The sequence below is a fragment of the Protopterus annectens genome, chromosome 2.part1 (genome assembly GCF_019279795.1).
Source record: "Protopterus annectens isolate FY-2018-M chromosome 2.part1, PAN1.0, whole genome shotgun sequence".
NCBI classification, from domain to species: Eukaryota; Metazoa; Chordata; order Ceratodontiformes; family Protopteridae; genus Protopterus; species Protopterus annectens.
The window spans coordinates 1,619,794,116-1,619,817,905 of record NC_056729.1 but is presented as its reverse complement, the minus strand read 5'-3'; positions in this window follow the sequence as shown (position 1 = coordinate 1,619,817,905).

Below are 23,790 nucleotides of genomic sequence, written 5' to 3'. Positions count from 1 at the left end.
ACTGGAAACACAGCAATGTTATTGTAGAACATGAAAACAGAGAAGAACATCGCAATGCACAACGGCATAGTTGATCTGACATAAAGAAACAGGAAGTGCAGATTCTTGGTTACTTGAACATCATAGCTCAGAGGAAGAGTACTGGGATAAAGTGTTGATACGTGGTTTCTGTAATTCGCTTTCTTGCCTCTAGAGGTTTGCCATTTCATGGAGAAAATCAAATTATTGAGTCAGCAAAAAATGGAAACTAGGTATTCTAGAGCTGTTGAGTAAATCTGACTCTTTTTTGGAAGAACATCTCAAACCCTACGGAAATCGTGGAAAAGGGAACCCATCATATTTATTTGCGAACATCTGTGAGGAATTTATTGAATTAATGGGACATCATGTTTTTGTAATATTCTTGAGGAAATAAAAGAGTGAAGGTATTACTCAATAAGTGTGTATTCCACTCCAGACGATCACACACTGATCAACTGACATTTACTGTCTGGTCCATTCAAGGATTAGAGCCTGTGGAACGCTTCATTAAATTCGTCCCCATCTTTTCTCATGGAGCAAAGAATCTAGCAGACACCGTTGTGGGTGTCCTTAATGAAAACAAAATTCCACTATCAAACTGCTGTGGTCAATCATATGGTAATGCTTTAAGTACATCAGAATTCTATACTGGATTGATCAACTGAATGAGTTTGCCATATATGCCCCCTGTGCTGGACACAGCCTGAACTTGGTGGGAGTAAAAGTGGCAGAGTGTTGTCTACAGACTGTAAAATTCTTTGACTTTGTTCAGTGTCTGTATTCCTTTTTCTCTTCTTCTACACATTGATGGAATCTTCTGGCATCATCTTTGGGAAAAGATGTAGTCAAGCATCTGTCTGACCCAGGATGGTCGTCACATTTTAATGCTTTCATGCTCTGTATGGGGGTTTTGAGAAAATTAAATGTACTGGATTCTGTATCATCTGATACTGAACAAGAAATGAGCACAAAGCTAGAGGCAGAAGGATTGAGTGAGAAAATGGAGAACCTGGAAACAATCTTTCTGACAATTCTTTGGAATGACATTCATGAAAGAATGAACAAAACAAGTACCATCCTGCAGTCAGAGGATGTGAACATACTTGTTGCCATGAATCTTTTTTGTTTCTGAAAACCTATCTTCAGGAAATTAGAGACAAATTCAGTGAATACAAATTAAAAGCCAGGACTAGGTGTCCAGATTCAGATTTTAGCTATGTGAAAAAACGGGAACAGACGCGAAGTGTGCATTGTACTAGACATAGGTTTCAACCTCTTAAGAGGCCAATGTGGAAGACAGACCCTAACAATGTATGACAAATGGTCAAAATGTGGAACACCCTATTTTTGCACTGCGCAAAACGTGCCATCGCCATGGAGCATGTAGAACATCTTTAAAATTCAATAAGACACACTTCTCAGATACAAAACCTTTATTTTTATAATCTGCAATACCATAACCACACCATAAGTAAATGAAACAGCACTTTACAAAAATAAAAATCACATTTACTACATTTCCTAAACAGACATCGCAAGTCACACAAATGATTTTAGTTAGACCAAGTTAAATAGCATCCTGTCATAGGTCAGATGTATACTTATTGTATGCTGCTGTGGCTTTCTTGGCAGCCTCTAAAACATGTTTCGGCAGCTTACCATCACAGCAGTCCAGTTCTTCGTTCATTTTAACTGCCAACAAAGAGTTCAATGTTTTTACACTCAGAGACTGACGCAGTTCAGTTTTCACTTTCCGCACCATGCTAAATGCCCTTTCAGCTTGTACATTTGAGTGTGGGAAGCAAAGTAGACTCATCATCAGCTGCTTAAAGAGTGGGAGTTTCCCTTCAGTGCAAAGGTCCCTCAGAAGGTGTGCCCAGTACTTTGACACACACGAGTGGGGCCATCTACTGGGCCTGTCAGATTCCCTGTGTCCTCGATCTGATATTGGGTAAACTCCTCGATTAATTGTTCAGCCTCAACATCATTTTCACACACACCCAGATGGAACCAACATCCCTGACAATTCCCGAAGAAATGTCCAATTTTTTGGCTGGATTAATAACTAATGCAGCATCTTTCTGTAAGTGATCCTGCATGGGAAACCTTTCCAGCATTTTCTGCAGCACTGCAGCATAAAAAGCATTAACTTTTTTATAAAAGTTAAATTCAGTGACTGTGCCAGCAATATCCTCCTCATGGCTGTTCATGTACTGCTTGACATCGTAGCCAATATGCAGTTCACTACTTGGCAGAGCACAGCTACTGTCAGTCAACACTGACTCATCATTGTGTTTGATTAGTCTGACAGCAGCTGCAGGTCTGAGGAGTCTGCCAGCATACTGCTGCAGGAGTTTATGCACAGTGGCATGCAGTGTCAGTAGCTGGCTTTCTCGGCTCTGAAGCTGAATGCTGAACTCCAGTAAGGGTTCAAGTGCATACTTAAGAAACAGAAAAATCATACGCACTTCATGACTCTGCAGGTTTTTAGAAATTAAGTCAATTTTATCAGACCTTGGCTCTACAGATAGAAAATACGAATTTAGAGCTGGCCACATGTCCAGGGTTCTGTTAATTACCTTACGAAGACTGAGCCATCTAGTAGGTGGATGTCTAATGATCTTGAGGAGCTCAGTATCTGTGAACAAAGCAAATTCTTGCAGTTTTTGTTGTCTTTGTGCACTGGAACTGAAATGGCAGTTTTATATCTGATATAAGTTCTTCAGCTGATGAATGTAGTGCTTTTACAGCAGCCTTACTGCAGAGATCTGCCAAGTGGCAGAGACACCCCATATTTATAATTGTGGGCTTCACCTCCTTTAAGCGAGACAGCATAGAATTGTGTTTTCCAATCACTGAGGCAGCATTGTCTGAAGAAAAGCCCACAATGTAGGAAGGTGGAATGTTAAATTTTGTCAGAGTGAACAGTTAAGCATCAAAGACTGCTTGTCCAGTTCCTGACACACATTCTGGCATATGAAGGAACCTTATCACATTTTTGCTTGCCTTTTCATCAAGATAACCAACAAGGATCACTAACAGTTTGTCATCTCCCATCTCTATGCTTTGGTCCATATACACACAGAATGGTGACTTCTGGCAGGCTGCTGCAGCATCATTCTGGAAATGAGGCCCCAGAACATCCTGTGCAATGCAAGCTGCGTTTGTTGCGCCACGTCATTTTCTGGAGAACATCTTGATCCTCACCACACTTCTTCATAAATTTCAGGATGTGTTCTCGTGCTGCAAATGATAAGTTGTGTTTAGCAAGGAGAGACACAAAACCAACCTCTGCCTCAACCACCTTTGTACTTGCTAAACTCTGAGGTCCAAAGAAAGCCACTATAGATCTTCCATGCTGCATGCTTGCAATTCTGCCTGTGTTTTTCACTGTTGGCATGTCATTGTAGATCATGTCTGCCCCCGTGCTGGATTGTGAAATCCATGTTACAAGTCTTGCAAAAGGCATATTTCACTCTGCGCCTACTCATAGAAAGCCAGTCAAAGGCACTTGCCCAATTTGGCTGAAAAATTGTGTATCTTCTCTTCTTTGGGGTGCGATCTGTATCTACATCCCTGTCTTCATTGTAATCTGGGCAGTCTGTACCTAGCAGGTTTGTAAAACAATGGTGTTAAACAATGACAAACAAATGGGGCTATAATGCAGAAAGGAAAATTAGAAAATCTCCTCAAAAGTAAAGATGAGACAATAGGGCCATAACCTACCCATATCACTGGAAGTTTCATGACTTTGCACCCTCTTCTCTTGCTCATCTCTGCTCCTTTTGTTTACTATGAAGGCTTGCATGATCAGGTTATTCACGTCCTTGCTTCAACTACGATACTCAGTCCTCTGGTGCTCACTTGCCCACCTAACCAGTGTTGCAGAAGGGAAGAGTGACTTTCATGACATTCAGTACTCTCAAAGCAGCCTTGATTATATCTCAAAATCCATCACAAGGATCCAGCTTAACAAATGCACTTGCAACACACAAACACATGACAATATTATTTGCATTTTACATTCACCACTTTAGATGTGTTCTACCCCTGTCCTACAGCCAGTTCTAGGCCTGGCAAAGGTGCCTAAAAAGGGTACTTAAAACCAGGGCCCTCTGTATTTTTACAAGAATGTGCCATTTAAGACGACATGCCTTGGAACAGTTATGACCAAAAAAATGCAAGAATGCAAAATAAAATTACACTCTAAAGTTCTACCAGAAAACAAAACCAGATACTTTAAATCCTCTCATTACTATAAATAACTCACTTCTGACATCCATCCTGACATATCTCTCAACCTCTTAGTGCAAGAAATCTGGACAAAGCCCTGCCCAACGTACCGGGGGACAAGCAGCACAAAACAGAGACACTTTAAATATTGCTCTGATAAACTTAGAAATAATGCTCTTATAAACTCTTGGCATACAGTTTCTGCAAAAAATTGGAAATTACTTTCAGAAATATACTAGGGGGGACAAGCAGCACAAACAGACACTAAATATTGTTCTTATAAATTTGGAAAGTTGCTTGAATAACAGGACCTGACTTGGCATACAGTTTCTGCAAAAAATAGCAATTACTTTCAGAGACGTACAAGGGGGACAAGCAGCACAAACACAGAGACACTTTAAATATTGCTCTTATAAACGTAGAAAGTTGCTAGAATAGCAGGACCAGACTTTGCATACAGTTTCTCAAAAAAATGGCAATTACTTTCAGAGACGTACGAGGGTGGACAAGCAGCACAAACACAGAGACACTTTTAAATATTGCTCTTATAAACTTAGAAAGTTGCTACAATAACAGGACCTGACTTGGCATACAGTTCTGCAAAAAATAGCAATTACTTTCAGAGACGTACAAGGGGGACAAGCTGCACAAACACAGTGACACTTTAAATATTGCTCTTATAAATGTAGAACGTTGCTAGAATAGCAGGACTAGACTTTGCATACAGTTTCTCAAAAAAATGGCAATTACTTTCAGAGACGTACGAGGGTGGACAAGCAGCACAAACACAGAGACACTTTAAATATTGCTCTTATAAACTTAGAAAGTTGCTAGAATAGCAGGACCTGACTTGGCATACAGTTTCTGCAAAAAAATAGCAATTATTTTCAGAGACGTACAAGGGGGACAAGTAACACAAACACAGAGACACTTTAAATATTGCTCTTATAAATGTAGAAAGTTGCTAGAATAACAGGACCTGACTTGGCATACAGTTTCTCTAAAAAATGGCAATTACATTTAGAGATGTACTAGTGGGACAAGCACAGAGATACTTTAAATATTGCTCTTATAAAACTTAGAAAGTTGCTAGAATAACAGTATCAGATGTACTAAGGGGACAAACAGCCCATAGACACTAAATATTGCTCTTATAAACTTAGAAAATTGCTACAATAACAGGATCTGTGCTAGCATACCAGTTTTCAAGGATAGGGAAATACTTGCCTAACCATTAACCTTAACCATTAACATTAACCTTGCAGCTAAAACAGTCACTTGCCTCTACCTATGTAAACAGCACCAGCAGCTCAATACAATCCAAAGACCGTCTACGGCACAGAATACGAACGATGATCCAGCAGGCAGCAAAATAAATCTCAGCCTTCTGACCAATCTCGATCCACCAAAGCAGCAGCAAGCAAGGTCCCTGAAATCCATTCAGCTCACTGACTCCTCTCCTAGCAGGCTGACTTCCAAGTCCCAAAGTCTTCACCACAGCTGCGCCTTCCTTCTTCCCGATCCCGAAGTTCCCAGTCTTCAAGAGTTCTTCCTTCCAAGTTGTTGTTGCAAACAACTTGCAAAAAGTAAAATCCCTGATTCCTGGAAGCCTTTTTCAAGCCATTATTTTGGCATGAAAAGGCTTCCCAGAACGGGATTGGCCTATATTGGGGAGCTCTAATTGGCTCCCATCCGACTGAGAAGCTTTACTTGATTGGCTCGTAGACCGCATTCACAATTGGCTGTAAATGCTGTCTACGCACTACTCAAAAACTGTGGAGCACAGCCAATGCTGTGTAATGTGGAAGGGCAGCACAGCTATGCATTGGTTTGTATACTGCAATACCAATTGGCAGTAATTGCGGTATACAAACCAATCAGAATTCGTGTAGGAGAGCCACAGCTGTTCAGTGCACAACAGCGGAACAGTGGCTTTCCTCGTCATTAAATGCGGAGCATTCCGCATAATTTGGAGCACTTTGATGCTCAGTTACTAGATATGAAGGATCAGAAGAAGAGGTACTTCTCACTAAATGTGAAAAGTTCAAGGTAGAAACATTCCTTTCTGTTCTGGACTCTCATCTTTGAGCTGACAAAAGGTGCAGAAGCTTATTCATTGATTGGGAATCTGATTTCCTTCTACAGTGAATTGAAACCAATTGTTTCTGATGAGCTAAATGAAAAAGTGTGAAAATCTGGCTAATGTATATCACAAAAACCATGACTATGCTGACTTTTTAAATGCATGTGTTCATTTCAAGCACTACATTTGACCCTTATAGGTTCATAGGTTCATAGATTAATACTAAGCTAACTGCACTTGTGGGCCATTTTAAGCCTAGCCAATTACCCTATGTGAGGATCAAACCCTGTACCTTGTGTCTGTAAGGTAAACAACTTAACTGCTATGCCAACCTCCCTCCCTTCTTTTTTTGGAAGAACATCTAACTGTATGGAAAGTGTGGATTCCAAGATGTATGGGCAGTGGTTACAATTTTCACTTCATTGTTGATGAAAATTGTGAGACTCTCCCTGCATTGTATAGAAAAATAATTTCAGACAACATAAAATCTGTGTTTCCCAGTATTAAAATTGCACTCACGAGTATTCATGTGCATGATGGGTACCAGTTGTGCAGAAGAACATTCATTTTCAAAACTGAAACTTATAAAAAAATCAGCTTTGCAGCACAATGGGGTAACATCATTTGAACTGGCTTTCACTTATTTGCATGGAAAATGACATTCTCAAGACCCTTGGCTTCAAGTTAATTATAAAGCAATTCTGTGCAAAGAAATTTTGCAAATGTTTATGTCAAACACTTGATTAATAATAGATATTTCATAATAATTTAATACCATGCCATCTGCGTCTGTATGGTTTAGTCATTGTAGTATCATTAATTTGTTGAAATTTTTCTGTTTTTCAAGGCTGTTATTATATTGTTCAAATGTTTATGGTCACTAATCTTTACTGTCCTTAAATACTGATTTTGTTGGAAGTATCAGTAAATATAGATTTAATTTTATTAGCTATTTTCATTTTTAATCCTATGAGCAGACGTGTAGGCAGGGGCCCAAGTGCTCTGCTTTGTCTGGGGGCCAATAATTCTGTTAAGATGGACCTGTTTGGGAATTTACCTACTTGCCCCAAGGTTATAGACATACTTATCTAAAAAACACAAAAGTACAATGGACAAGCATTCAAAAGAAAACTAATTAAAAAAAAAACACTTCTAGCAGGCACCTAGGAAAAAGTCAGCCCAGGCAAACAAAGTCTAAAATAAATACTTCTTTTAATCTTAGTAAAACAGGTTTAGTGCTTTCATCCCTATCCCAGGGACTTCATCAAATCAACAAACAAGGAAACTATACAGATTACAAAATCACCAATCAAATCACGTGTTTGATTAAGAAGACTAATAATGGAAAAATGCAGTTAAAATGTAAGTGAAAAAAGTTAAAAACAATACACAACACTACAACATTCAATAGAATAACATTTTGTTCATAATCAAAAAATGTGTAACTTAAGTTTTATATATATATATATATATATATATATATATATATATATATATATATTTAAACTTATAAAAAACATTTTTGTAGTATTAATTTCTTCCTTATTGCAATTTACCTGACCTAACTTTCAGAAGTGGGAGAATGGAAATAATCTCATTTAACCCTGGAGAGACAGTTGGTTTTAATCTAAACTGCTGTCATAACATCTCAATGTATTCCAGTTTAGTTTCCCAATCCCCACCTTTCAAATTAACCTTAACCTATTCCAGAATGGCAAATCTAAACATTGTGCATAAAATGCTAACTAAAAGATGTTTCCATAAAGCATTATTATGGTTTTTATTACTAATATTATATAATTATTTTTATTTAATTTATTTATTTTACATTTGTTTACTGGGGAGGTCCAACTGGACAGAGCTGTCCGTTTTTAGTGGAGGCTCTGGGAGAAAAGCGCCAGAACAATTACTAACAGACTATACATAAGATATTTGCACATTCAGTTTTAAAAGTATAGCAGACAATAACATATGATTGCATAAGATATTTACATAAACATAGTGGTTTAGACATACAATTAAAAGTATAGCAGGTAGTAACATTTGATTGTCATTGATTGTCATCTGATTGTTATAAATGTCCGTATATGCATTTACGTAGGCATCTTCAATTTTGCTAACGTAAAAACTTGGGCACCCTGTGCACTTCACAATATATACCACCCCATCTGATGCACAGTTTCCTTTGGTCAAAGAGACCTTGAAATTATCACCAGTGTCTAACTTCAAACTCTCACCTTTCAAGATGTACGGAGATTGATTACAGCACCCACACTTGGATGTGCGAAGTTTATTGATTTTTGATTTTGAGGCCAACTCTCTATTATGGGTTGTTTAAATATCCCTTGGAATCTATGATCTGTTTTATGCACAAAAACAGGAGAATTACCCAATGTCTTAAGCAAAATTGGATTAACCTTAAAAATAATCCAATTTTTAGCAATGATGTTTCTTATGTCCCTAGTACCAGAGTTGAATTGAATTACCATCAAATCTGTCCTCCACTTTGGAAATGGACTCCTTGACAAAGTTATTTAATCCCAGCCCAAGTAGTGGTTTGCATTTATATCCCCACCCATCCTTAATTTCTTGACATATCCCACCCACTAACCACATGGGATACCACCTTGAAAGGAACATCTGTTTAATCTTGTCCAGTTCACATATGTCATCATATTCTGAAGTAATCCTTACTACCCTAACACATTACCCCTTTACCAAATTCTTTTCTAAAACATGGGGTAAGCACTAGTGTAGTGCAAGTAGGAATTACTAAAAGTAGACTTTCTGAAAATCTAAGACTTAAACCCTACACTGGTGTGTGAAGCCAGGATGTGTAAATAAGTAATAATAGTTTCACTGAAATGTGATGTAAATCTCAAAAATTCAATGGTGTCATTCAGATAAGATACAAAATGTTCTGCTGTGTCTTTAGACCCCCCCCCCCAACAATGTAAAGATGTCATCTAAAAAGCATAGGTATAATTTTATATGTTTTTTATATGTTGGTAAAAATCACTTTCAAATACAAAACATTTCTTCCATGAAACCAATACCAAATTGGCATAAATAGTAGCACACGCTGCGCCCATTGCTACCCCTTTAAATCTTTTGTATAATAAAAATATACAGATGCTTTCTAACACTAATAAAATCAACTCCATAATTAAATTAATCTTGTCAGCTGTCAAGAAATCATAACCAATAAGATTGTCATTCAAAGGTTCCATGCCTTGTTCATGGGGTCAGATGAAAATAAGTCGACTATATCTATGGCCAGGAAGCATAAATTACTATTCTATAGGCTGTCCTTAAGACAGTCTAAAAAAATTCCACGAAACCTTGAGTAAGTGGGGAGTTCTGTCATAAATAGGTTTAAGCCATTTATCAATCAGACCACCACTAGGTAAGTTTTTGACCCTAGAGCAGAAGTGATGGGGCAAAAAGGGGGTGGGGTTAACCAAATTCTTGTGCACTTTTGGAATACCAAATATACCGGGTACAATGAGCTTGGACACTTAAATAATTGTATAATTCAACATCCAATTTACTGTTCACAATTAAATCTTCAAGTGTTAAATCAATATTATAATATAGCAATAACCCACGCCTGGGTGTGGGTAATGCTGGATTTACCCACGGTTGGCGTGGTTTGGTCCCGAGGGCGAAGCCCGAGGAACCAAACAAAGACAACCGTGGGTAAATCCAGCATTACCCACACCCAGAAGTGGTTATTGTTATTATATTAATGCCATTATTTAAGAAAAGAAATAATTACTTTTCTTAAATAATGGCATTGTATAATGCCTCTTTGCTGCCCTTCCGCACCTGTCTGGTGTTCACAGTAGTTCTGATGTACTGCGATGCCTACGCAGTACATCAGAGTTGGCAAAGCAACGGAGAACGCAAGTTCTCCGTTGCTTTATCTCGCTATGTTAAATGGGTTTAACATAGCGAGACAGCTTTAAAATAAGCAACGGAGATCTCCGTTGCTTATTTTAAAGTTGTCTCGCTATCTTAAAAACATTTAACATAGCGAGACAGGTTTAAAAGCAACGGGATCGCAAGATCTCCGTTGCTTTTACATTGTGTCGCTATGTTAAAGGAGTTTAACATAGCGAGACAGCTTTAAAAAAAGCAACGGACATCTCCGTTGCTTTTTTTAAATCTGTGTCGCTATGTTAAACTCTTTTAACATAGCGAGACAGTGTTTTATACTAACGGAAAAAGTCCGGGCGACCGGACCTTTTTCCGTTAGTATATTGAGGGATTTACCACGGGCACGCTGGTTGGTCTGGCCAATCAGCGTGCACGTTTTTAGGGTAGGCATTGTATAATAAGTTATATTTAACTGTTTTTTTAAATAAATGCCAGTATACAACACAATATTCAACATTGGACTTGAATAATCAAAAGTGCTAAATAAAACAGTACCTCAACCCTTGTCCAGTTTCATGATGCTTAAACTGTTATCCTCCAATAATTCATGCATAATTCTTCTTTCCTGTCTAGACAAGTTGTGACTAAAAAATTGTCCTCTAGAACATCTGTCTAAGGCATAAAGATCATTTGCCACAGCTTGTTCAAAAACATTAATTAAAGGGTATAAGGGAGGGTTGAACGTACTTCTTTTTTAAACATCACATCCTCCTTAGGAACCATTTTATTAAACAATTCCTTATCATTAAAAAAAAAACAAGTTTATCTTCCTAGTGTATAGCTTAAGTTCCATCATGGTGTCCACTATATCCCAACATTTGTAAGGAACAAACTTGAAGCCTTTCTGAAACAAGTGAATGTGTTCCTCAGTAATGACATGGCTGGTCTAATTAAACATGTAATATCCTTCATATGTACACAAAACTTGGCTGTTTGAGGGAAGTTTTATCATCTCCATTTCTTGGTTATTGTTCTCCTGTTTGAATAATTCTGTTTGTAGTGAACCTGTTGAGGTTCTAAGCTAGGGCCCAGGCCAATTGTTTGGCTCAAGTGACTCGCTAGTTTATTCTGATCGGTGGAGTATTGGAAAATCCTGTTCATCACTAAGAGTATATTCCTGGTTAGAGTGGGAATGTATAATCTCAGTGGTCTCCCTATCCACCCTATGGTTTCCCATCCCTTTCCAGAGGGAAAAAACCTTATCAGTGTTCTTACCATAGCCCACCCCAGTACTCCAGTCATGTACGTTTTTCACAAGGTATGCCTTATTTTTTATATTGTAAAACATCCCCACAAACCGTCCTTTGTTTTCTTTTGAAACTCGCATTACTGTTTTTCTCATCACTATTCAAAACACTGTTAAAAACATCCTATACTGATCAAAAGTCAAACCATTTTGTATACATAAATTAAGAGTATTAATTTCTTCTCATAGTTTATTTCCAAGTTGTTGTGTTTGATCAGCATCTCCAGTAGTTCAAAACCATGCTGGTCAAACATGCTCACAAAATCAGCATATAGGGCACTGTTAGCATGCACACCAAAGGGGAATTTGGAAACCCGTAACCCTTGTGGAACTACATTGATATTAATACAGTACCTTAAATATGAATTGTCCAACTGCAAAGTTTTCATCCTCAACAACTACTGTTTTTTTGAGTAATCTAATCATTCCCTTCAGATTTAAATGAAAACTGTTGAAGTCATCAATCGGTAACTGCTGTGCTCCAAAATCAAATGTTTTGTCCATCAACTTGCAAAGTTTAGGCTTGCCATTCAAAGAAATGGAAGTATCCTGCTGACAGTCCATGATTACTGTATTGGCGGAATTAGAAAAAAACACTTCCAATGTTCTCTTCTCCTCTTAGGTCCAAATGACCATAACAATTCCTACCGTGTTTAGGTGAAATCTCTCTTGGGTGTCCCGACATGTGGGGAAAGTGGATGTTTCATTTCTATGTCACTGGGTCATCAGGGTCTCTGCTCACCATTTCCACATTGTGGTTTAACTCATTACAGCTGAGAGAGCCTCCATGCAGTTCTGCAGTTAACTCCTACTGATGCCTCTAGGCATTAAATATTGCTTGTTCATATTTGCATTCATAATTCCAAAACATGATACACACAAGGTATAAGAAAATTTCATCTTAAAGCTTACACAATGACAAACACAACTGTATTGATATTTGACCTTTGTGTAATGCAGCTAAAGAGATATTGAATATTATTTGTATACTGTTTATTTGTTGTCGCCTCACAGTAAGACGCTGTCCGGTTCGACTCTCAGCTAGAGCGTCTTCTGCGTGGAGACATGCATGAAAGGGCATACCTTCGTTGAAGGTTGTGCATCAGGGCTGGCAACTCGGCATGTAAAAATCAACTGCCAATCATTAATGAACTGGAGTTCCGCTGTGGCGACCCCTAACCGGGAAAAGCCGAAAGACACAACAACAACAACTGTTTATTTGTGTTGTAATAATGTTCATATTTCTTTAAATATCTCAACATTCAGGTAACACAGACAGAACTGCATAGTCTCATAAGAAAGCTCACAGCGGTGTGAAGAAAATCCTGCTGCCAGTATGTGTCTTGCTTGAATGGTTCCTGAGATATCATAAGTTGTTTATGCAGCATAACATTACAAGGTTAATATTCACTGCATTTATTTTGGCTTACAAAATCCACTTTAAAGCATCAAACTGAATGAATGCCATTAATATAAAGATTAATTTATCCTGAATATTTTGCCATTTACAGTTTTCTAGTAACAGTTATGGTTCCAGAGATATGAATATTTGTTTGAACTGTAAGGTGATAACTTCATTAAGGGCTCAAGCCACACCCACAGGGAGTTAAAAGTACACACTCAAAGGAGCAGTACTGGAGGGAATGAGTTAAACCATGCACTGTTGGTGCAGACTGTACCAACTTGATAACAGGTGTCGAGATCATTGTATGTCTTTCCATATCACTTACATTACAAATTTGGTTACGTTTAACAGCATTTAGACCTTTGTCTTTTGAAACTACCAGAGTAAGGAGTTCAACCAGCTTGGTTAACTCCCCTTTTAAGCTAGAGAATTCATCTTGTAAATTAACATTGGGACATTCATCCTTGGAGCTGCTAGACGCTGTGAATAAATCCATAAATCCAAGGTGATCATGGTGACTGCTACTGAAGGAATAACTAGTAAAAACACAAAAGTACAGTGGATAAGCATACAAAAGAAGACTACTAAACAAAAAAGAATGCTTCTAGCAGGCACCTAGGAAAAAAGTAACATACCTTGGAAATCGCCTCACAGTAAGACGCTGTCCGGTTCGATTCTCAGCTAGAGTGTCTTCTGCGTGGAGACATGCGTGAATGGGCATACCTTCGTTGAAGGTTGTGCATCAGGGCTGGTAACTCGGCACGTAAAAATCAGCTACCAATCATTAGCGGACCGGAGTTCCGCTGTGGTGACCCCTAACCAGGAAAAGCCGAAAGACACAACAACCTTGGAAAAAGTCAGCCCAGGCAAACAAGGTCTAAAATAAAAGCTTATTTTAATCTTGTGGTAGAAGAGGTTTAGTGCTTTCAAACCTATCCTAGAGACTTCATCAGAACAACAAACAAGGGAACTTCGCAGCTTTAAAAAGTATATGCAATTAGAACATCACCAATCAAATCACATGTCAAATTAAGAAGACTAATCATGAAAAAAATGCAGTTAAAATGCAAGTGAAGTTAAAAACAATACAGAACACTGGAACATTCAATAGAATAATGTTTCATTCATAATAAAAAATCTGAAAATTAAAATGTGTGTGTGTGTGTCTATGTGTATGTATGTATGGATATATATATACATATATATATATATATATATATATATATATATATATATATATATATATATGTGTGTGTGTGTGTGTGTGTGTGTGTGTATTAAAAACTTATAAAAACATTCTTGCATGCATTTCCAAAGTGTAACCACTGCCTGTACATCTTGGAAGGTGAGAGTTTGAAGTTAGACATTGGTGATAATTTCAAGGTTACTTTGGCCAAAAGAAACTGTGCATCGGATGGGGTGGTATATATTGTAAAATATACAGGGTGTGCAAGTGTATTCGTTGGCAAAACTGAAGATGGCTACATAAATGCATATACAAACATTTATATGATATTAGTAATAAAAACCCCAATAATGCTTTAGGGAAATAACTTTTAGTTATCAGTTAATGCACAGCTTTATCATTTGCCATCTGGAATAGGATAAGATTAATTTGAGAAGTGGGGATTAGGACACTAAGCTAGAATAGATTGAGATGTTATGACAGTTTAGATTAAAACCAACTGTGTCTCCAGGATTAAATTTGGTTATTTCCATTCTCCTGCTTCTGAAAATTAGGTCAGTTAATTTGCAATAAGGAAGAAATTAATACTACAATAATTTATTTAATAAGAAAAATAATAAATGATAATAATAATATATAAAAATTGGTGGTGCCCTGTGTGGCTGCGGCTGTGGCAGCTCGTCAGAGAGATATGCTTAATCTGTAAATGGGTCATCTCCCAGGCTCATGCTTACACTTATCAAGGGTATCAGAACTTGTCAGAGATTTGGGATGTATGGCTAGGCTTTAAAAGGCCCTTGTGGTCATTAGCCTAATAAAAACCTATCTGTCTTCTTTTACACACAAAAAAATTCACTTTCTGGAGTTTTAAATGGAACTATATTAACTCACAGCAGACAGAAACTTCTCGAAATTAAGCAATTAACAGTTTCATGCTTCTGACTAGATTCCCTGCAGTTGGCAGACTTCCTGGTGCCTACTACACTCATAGCAATATTGGAGCTGTGTATTTTAACACAGCATGCTTTAAAGTGCCTAAACAAGCCATGGTGATACAGCGGTAGCGTTGCTGCCTCACAGCAAGAGGTTCTCCTGTTCGATTCTCAGCTGGAGTGCCTTCTGTGTGGAGTCTGAATTTCCTCCCCGTGGTCGAGAGGCCTCCGAAAGACATGCGTGAATGGGCATGCCTTCGCTGAAGGTTGGGCATTGGGATGGCAACTCGGCACCATTAAAATCTACTGCCAATCATTAGCGGACAAGAATTCCACTGTGGCGACCCCTAACCGAGAAAAGCCGAAAAGACAAACAATGCTTTAAAGTGTCTAAAACATGAGACAGAAGGTTGTGGAACATTCAAGACAAGACAGAAGAGGAAAAGATATCAGAGAACCAGAAAAAGGGGCAACAGGGCTGGAATTGTTACAAAGCTGAAAACTATTCCTCACAGGCCTGCTCTGTCCTCAACACTGCTAGCAAATGCACACTCGCTGGGCAGTAAAATGGATGACCTGAGGCTGGAACTCTACAGCAAAAATAAGGTGAGAAATACCTGTTTATTTATGATTACTGAGGCATGGCTGCATAACAAGATCAGTGATAGTGCTGTTAGCGTAGAACATCTCACACTCTTTCATGCAGACATATAGTATGTCATGCTTTGTGTGGAAAGGCCAAGGGAGGAGGAGTCTGCTTGATTTAGCCATGTAAATGAAAGATGTTGTAAGAACTGTGAGATTGTTCAGTCACATTGCTCTGATAACCTAGAGTTTCTGTCCTTAAAATGCAGACCTTTTTATGTACCTAGAGAGCTAAATGGAATATATGTAACAGTGGTTTACATTCCACCCAGTGCAAACACCACTGAGGCCCTGAGCAATCTTTATAATTCTATCTGTGAGCTCCAGAGGAATAACTCAGACTTTGCACACATGGTTGATGGTGATTTTAATCGGGCCTATATTATAACCTCGAATGATTAAAAGAGCAAATGCTCTTTTATCGACTCCTTAAAATCAAAAGCACTAAATCCCGAACACACGGAACAGTGATTTGCTTCCCATAGAAAAAAATCACTGGGCCATTTTTGCGACTTTGCCGATTCCTCCACTGTGGTGCGATCTCGGAGTTGGTATATTTAAATAGGGGGGTGTGGGGATGGAGCTGTTCCATGTGTTCGGAATTTAGTGTTTTTGATTTTCAAGGGTCGATTAAAGAGCGTTCGCTCTTTTAATCATTCGAGGTTATAATATAGGCCCATTTTAATCAAGCAGATCTGAGAGAGGTGTTATCCCACTACTATCAGTTTGTAGATTTTTCTACAAGGGGTGCAAACATTCTGGACAAGGCATATTCTAACATCAAAGGTGCCTAAAAAGCAATACAACAACCTAACTTAGGAAGCTCTGACCACCTTACCATCATGCTTCTACCAGCCTACAAACAAGCTGTGATCAGACAAAAGCCTACAGTTAAGCAGATCAGGGTATGGCATGAGGGGGGCTTTGGAATGTCTCCAAGACTGTTTTGATAGGACCTGCTGGGACATTTTCAAAGAGGCAGCTATGTCAGACAAACAGGTGAACATAGATGATAACACGGAAGCAGTAATAGCTTACATCACTAAGTGTGCTGATGATGTATCTGACATCAAAAACATCACAATCAGAGCAAACCAAAAGTCATGGCTCTACAACAAAGTCAGTGAACTCCTAAAGGCAAGAAATGCAGCAGTCAGGGCCAAGGATAAGAAGAGTTTCAGCGAAGCTAGAGAAAACCAGAAAAGGGGCATTAAAGAGGCCAAGAGGGAATATGGATAGAAATTGCAAAGTCAGTTTGCAGACATGAGGGACACCAGGAGTCTCTGGCAAGGGATACAACAGATTACTGACTATAAAACCAGGTCAGCTCAGTGTGAAGACAACATTGAATTCCAGGACAGGTTGTACTCCTTCCTTGGCATATTTGAAGAGAAGAACAACATGGCTGCTACAAGGCTACCTATTGACCAGGAGGAGGGGCTGCTCAGCCTTAACTCCAATGAAGTAAGATCTCAAATTAAGAAGGTGAACCCCAGGAAGGCTGCTGGTCCTGATAAAATACAGGGCAATGTACGTAAAGGCTGTGCAGGCCAACCATGCTCAGTTCTAACTGATATTTTCAACATCTCCGTTATTCTTGGTAAAGTTCCCTCTTGCTTCAAGGTGATGAATATTGTCCTTCTACCCAAAAAAGATAATCCAGCCTGCCTGAATGACTACATACCAGTTGCTCTAACTTCAAATGTCATGAAATTCTTTGAGAGGCTAGTTAAAAGGCATTTGTCGGCTAACCTTCCATCCAACTTTGACCCTCTACAGTTCACTTATTGAGCTAACAGATCCACTGCAGACACTGTTTCAATGGCACTCTACCTCTCACTTGATCATCTGGAGGGAAGAAACAACTATGTCATGCTATTGTTTCAGCTCGCCATTCAATACAGTGGTTACAATGCAGCTTATTGACAAGCTTGTACATCTTGGAGTTAGCAAGATCATGTGGAACTGGATCCTCAATGTCTTGCCAAACAGACCGTAGAAAACATGTGCAGGCAACAACACTTCAGTATGTATAATACTCAACACCAGTGTTCTTCAGGGTTGTGTGCTAAGCTCTCTGTTGTTCACCATCCTTGCCCATGACTGTTCTGAAAAATACAGCACCAATTACATCATTAAGTTTGCAGATGATACTACGGTTGTGGGTCTCAATCAAAGGGAAGGATGAAAGAGCTTACTGAGATGAGGTCTACTCATTGACTGGTATACTAAGAACAACCTTGACTTGAATGTCAATAAAACAAAATCATTATAGACATCAGGAAAAGGTCAACAATACATTCACTGCTCATGATAAATGGTGAAGAGGTGGAAAGGGTCAAATCTACTAAGTTTTTGGGGGTGCACATTTCGGAGGATCTCTCTTGGACTGTGAACATTGAACAGTTGGTCAAAAAGGCACACCAATGTCTCCACTTTCTCAGAAGACTCAAAAAAGCAAAGCTCCCACCTACTGTTCTCACCACATTCTACAGAGGAGCATTTGAGTGCATTCTCACTAGCAACTTCACAGTCTGGTTTGGGAACAATACAATAGCAGAAAGAAAGAAGCTACAGAAAGTGGTATGAGTTGCCAAAAATCATGGGCACCAACTTACCATCAATCAAGGATCTCTTTGCAGCAAAAACCATTAAATGTGCATCCAAAATAATTTGTGACCTCTCTCACCCTGCACATGGCTGGTTTACACAACTGTCTTCGGGCAAGAGGTATCAGAGTATCAGCTGCAGGACCACCAGATACTTAAACAGCTTCTACTCAACAGTGTTGACACTTATAAACTCTGATATCAGCCATTGATTAGTTAGTCAGTAATCACTCACAATACATAACTCAGCTGAAAAGTGTGCAATATCTTTTTTTATTCTTTGGAATAGCAATATATTTTCTTATTCTTGTGCAATTGCCTGCTGTTTGTGTGATGCAGATGAACAAAGGAGGACAAACTTAACATATGCATTCCTGCTCTGTCATGCTGCCAAGTACAGTATTCTTATAACTGTCTGGGGTGCTTGTGTGTTTTTGCTGTTATTATTAATTTATTTATCCTTCTGTGGGTCTTGTATTGAAAATCGTTTTAAATTGTAATGTTATACTGTTGTTCTCTCTGGTGAGGTGATGCTCGAAATTTCATTTAGGCTGCACTTGCTTAGTCCTAAATGACGATAAAGTTTACTTTGAAGTTTTTAACATATATATATATATATATATATATATATATATATATATATATATATAAAAATAGGGGTCTCAGACACATGCTCGACTAGCATATGTCCAAATCACAAAACATCGAACACACATACACGAAAGCACTTAACATCGAAAAGCATTTCAGTGTATGTGTAGTTCAAAAAAAAAATCTATGTTTCTGCAGGGGGCTTTGCTCCCCTGCACCCTCCACACCCCCTACTTTATTATTCTCACTCCAAGATCGCACTACAGTGGGGAAAAGGGAATTTTCCCTTACCCGCACTGTAGTCCGAGCTATAAAACAGGCACACATACACAGAAGTGCTTGTCGATGTTAATCGCTTTCGTCTATGCATGTTCAATGTTTTGTGAATCAGACGTAGTTGAGCATGTGTCCGGATTCCATATATATATATATATATATATATATATATATATATATATAAAACATTTTTTTAAGTTACACATTTCTGATTATGAAATATTTTATTTTATTGAATGTTGTAGTATTATGTATTGTTTTTAACTTCACTTGCATTTTAACTGCATTTTTTCATGATTAGTCTTCTTAATTAGATGTGATTTGATTGGTGATTTTGTAATTGCATACATTTTTAAAGCTGTGTCATTTGCTTGTTTGTTGTTCTGATGAAGTCACTGGGAAAGGGATGAAAGTGCTAACCCTGTTTTAATACAAGATTAAAAAAAAAATTTAGACCTTGTTTGCTTAGGCTTACTTTTTCCAAGGTATTTTACCATTTTCCTAGGTACCTGCTAGAAGCATTCTTTTTTGTTTACATACTTATTTGAACCCTTACAGACCTGGAATAATGTAAGAAAATATGGTTTAAATAACTTACCTTTTGTCTTTCCTCTGAGTTTTCTGCTGTGTCAATATATTGCACATAAAAATATCTCATTAGATGAAATAGGACCTGATAAAATCATTCTACAGTCCATCTAGATGTAAGAATATGTAAATCGACTGCCTGAGTATGCCTAATATAAGACTATAAAGTTAGTACATTCGACATAAAAAAAAATAGTTGCTCTCCATTGAAGCCCCAATAATGCATTCAAAAATGAGTAGTGTTTTTAATATATGAGGGTATTCTTGCACTAAATGCATTCATCAAAGATTCAATCATCCAGCATGGAGGGTTACAGAGAGAGTTTTATTTATTTGTTTATTTACTAACTAAGTGAGACTACTGGACACTTGTTCGTTTAAGTGACTTGTACACAAACAGTTTCGAAGTGGAATTGAAAAAACAAAACAAACCTAGGGCTACATGCTGAAACTCATTAACAGTCTGTATCTTAAACCCTTGAGATAATCTGCTAGGCCTTAACTATATTTTATACACTGTGGCTAAACAATAGAAAGTACAGAATTTTGGATCAGTCTATTTTTTGTATAGGCTTATAAATTATTTCTTTAAGAGTTCCTTCATTTTTCTTTGAATTTAATACAACTGGTTATCTTATTTATGAGTGTCTACCATACAAACTAAAACTTATTGAACAAAGCATCTGCCATTACAATGGATGACATCATTAACAAAGCAGTATTTCAGGGTGTGCAGTCTCCTGTCTCTAATCCCCATGTAGTGTCTGGCTTTCACCAACATGCCATCTCATAATAACTTCACATCTAAGTAGCCATGGCTGAAAAAGTAACACCCTACAAGGAAAAAATAGCAGTATATTCTCACAATAAAAGTAAATAACTTGTATATTCGGGAAGTTGTGATTGGTTAGTTTGCATTCCAAAAAGTAGATGCCCTCTTTCTGTAAGATCCCTCTTACACTGAAAATTCATATTCACATCTGTGCATACTGTTTACTAGACAGTGAAACCAAATAGCCATGCTAATCTGATGATTTTTATCACTTTTGCAGAAATTAACGGCAGATTTTTCAAGCTTTCCATTCAGTTTTGCTTAACTACTATAAAACGTCTCTTGGTATCTCAGATAATACTTTCAAATATATTTAAGGACTGCTAGAAAACATATGGAGTGGCATGAATTTATTCTAATTTCCATGCCATGTCACTTTTAAATGATTAAGGATCGCTAGCTGCTTCAGCCATTTCTTGTTCATTTTAGCTTCTAAATAAAAACATAAGTCATGTATATGCATAACTTGACCGACGCTTAACATTTCTGTCTTCAACTTTTGGTAACCTCCTTGAAAAATAATATTGCAAGTGTAATTTCTTAATCATTCTAAAGAAAGTTGTCAACATGTTCGTCCATTTTATTTTGTTAATAAGCACAAATTTTAGTATTACATTTAATGCATGGTAGACAGTTCACACACAGTGTGCTAGATTTTATTTATTTATTTGCTCCTCACGGCTAACCATTAGCTACCCCCAGGGCTTCTTTTTGTCCAGAGGGTCTACTAGGCACCCCCTTTCTCTCCCAGACTTACTCTGACCCATGCTTATGGCCTCCAAGGAGATCAAAGCCTCTGATGTAGCATCATCAGGGCAGTGCCTGCAAACCATCTATTGTGACCAGTGTACTACCCCAGTAAACAAACTAAATAAATCATTTTGCATGCAAAGGAATGTTTTCTTTTTTATGTTCTAACTTTGCCTACCCATATGTACCCATCATTGTCTAAGTGCTGATGTGCAGTGGGGATGTGCTGACGCACAGACCCACCTCTACTGCAACTCAGCCAATTGCTCCCTCCTATTCCCCTATTTGGCAATGTCCTTCCCCTGCATCTTTATCTTTTACTGGGATCATCCACAGGGTACACTCTAGTATGCACCCCCCCCAAGGACATTTGCACCCATCTTTCCCTGCCAGCTCTTCAGATGCTTGAGCCTATAATTGAAACCATGTCTCCTGAGCCATAGACAGGGCTTTATCCCGCTCTGCCATGGTGCTGGCTATACTGTGCCAGATTTATCAGGTCATTAATAACTAAGTTCCCATATTTAGTCCTACTTTTATCAGCTATTATGCTGCTGTCTGAAGAGTCATCTGTCCCCACCCCCCATTTGAAAAGATATTTCCCCTCCCAGGTGTGTTTCATGCTAATGGGCTTCTGGACTGCATTTGCTTTATTTTTCTTTATTTTTATAGATTTTCTGCTTTTAAATTAAATTACATTAGGTTTTCCGTCTTCAGAAATAATGGAGATCAGAAATCATACTATGCATTCTTGAAATTCTAAGTTTCTTTAAAAAAACCTAGAGGGAAAAAGAAAAACAGAAAACGTGTACTTGGCTGGGCTAGTTTTTAAAACAGCCAAGAGATTCAAAATGTTCTCCAAAGATAATAAGGCAATTATATTTTGTGACATGTTCTCCTGCCATTTTAGGGAGGTACAAAATGATGCTTCTATGGGGGCTTATTTGGCTGATAAAGAAAGCATCTCTTTCATCACTGGCTTTGACTATCTGTGTCAGGTGACTGGTGCCTGATGTACCCTGATGTAACTGAAGCTTGAAAGAGAGAGTAAGGTGTGTGCAAAGTTGTTTAACATTTATGGAGACAGTGCGTGCCTGTAAAACTCTGCAGAGAATTTAAAATAAATATTTTGTAAATTAATATTTTATTGAAGATCCACAAATGATGCTGGCTACTTTGTTCATGTATTTATTAATTGGATGTAGAAAGTCTGTCAGCTTATAAACTAGTTTATAAAGCAGCTTTGACATGCACTGCAGTACTTTGAAAGGATGGTGTGATTCTGGTTTGAAAATAAGCAAGTAAAATGGCATTATTACATGTTACCAGCCTTAATATACCAAATTTTGAATTCCATATTCTAGTTACACTTTGCCTTGTGGTCAAATTTTACATTACTAAACACTGGATAGATTGTTCCAAGATGTCCTTGGGGGGTTTAAGGAACTGGCCATCAAATACATTACTTCTCAGAAACTTTTACTAACTAACCCTCATAAATGGACCTTCTACCAGAAATTTTGGAACTTTATATTTGAACTCCTGACTAACGATTAACATCTTTTAGCTATATGTCTCTAATATTACTTACCCCCACTCACCTACAGGCCTTTTAACTCCTTTGTTCCTCCCTATTACCTGTATCTTGATTTGAAAAGGGCTCAGGTTTGAGTTTGATATTTAATTCTCCTCTTTCTCCTAATATCTGAACATTGATCAGGGTGTAATGCAGTGTGTGTGTACATCATATCTGTCCTCTTCCAGCTAGACTTGCACTTAGAGTTTTTTGCAGTGATTTTTCTGTTCTTATCAGCACATATGTATATAGTTATATTATATGTTATTTTTTGCATCTCTTCTATATTGCTGTTCATGATTAATCTGCAATTCTTTGTGATAGTGTGATATATATATATGTTATAATCAGTAAAATTTATATTTAAAAAAAAAGAAAATGAGAAAGTAAGATAACATTGATCTTTTGATATTTTCTGATAAATCTAAATATAATAGTATATTAGTTAAGTTCAGAATGAGTCAGAAGTATGTTTTTTTTTGCATGTGGACAGTGTGTGCAGGTACTGGTACACTTCAGTGATGTGTATACTGACCAGATATGTAGCATCAGTAAGGAGATCCAAGTACATGTCTTGGTAGCTCTTAGGACCAGGCCTTGCTTCACTTGCTTGGCTGTACTAGAAGCATTTAGTCATGTCTGGCAGTTGGATACATGAATCCTTGACTTACAATAGCTTTCTGGTGTCACAACCTATGCTAGATACAGAGCTGTAAGGAACACATATGTTGACACATTTGGCATTAATTGCTTTCCTTTAGTGATGCATTTTATATCCAGAAAGCAAACATGTTTGGTCTCATAATTTAATCTGTCTTGTACATTGATAAGGCTCCCTAAAACAGAGCATAGTTGTCATTCATTCAAGTTAAGAAAAA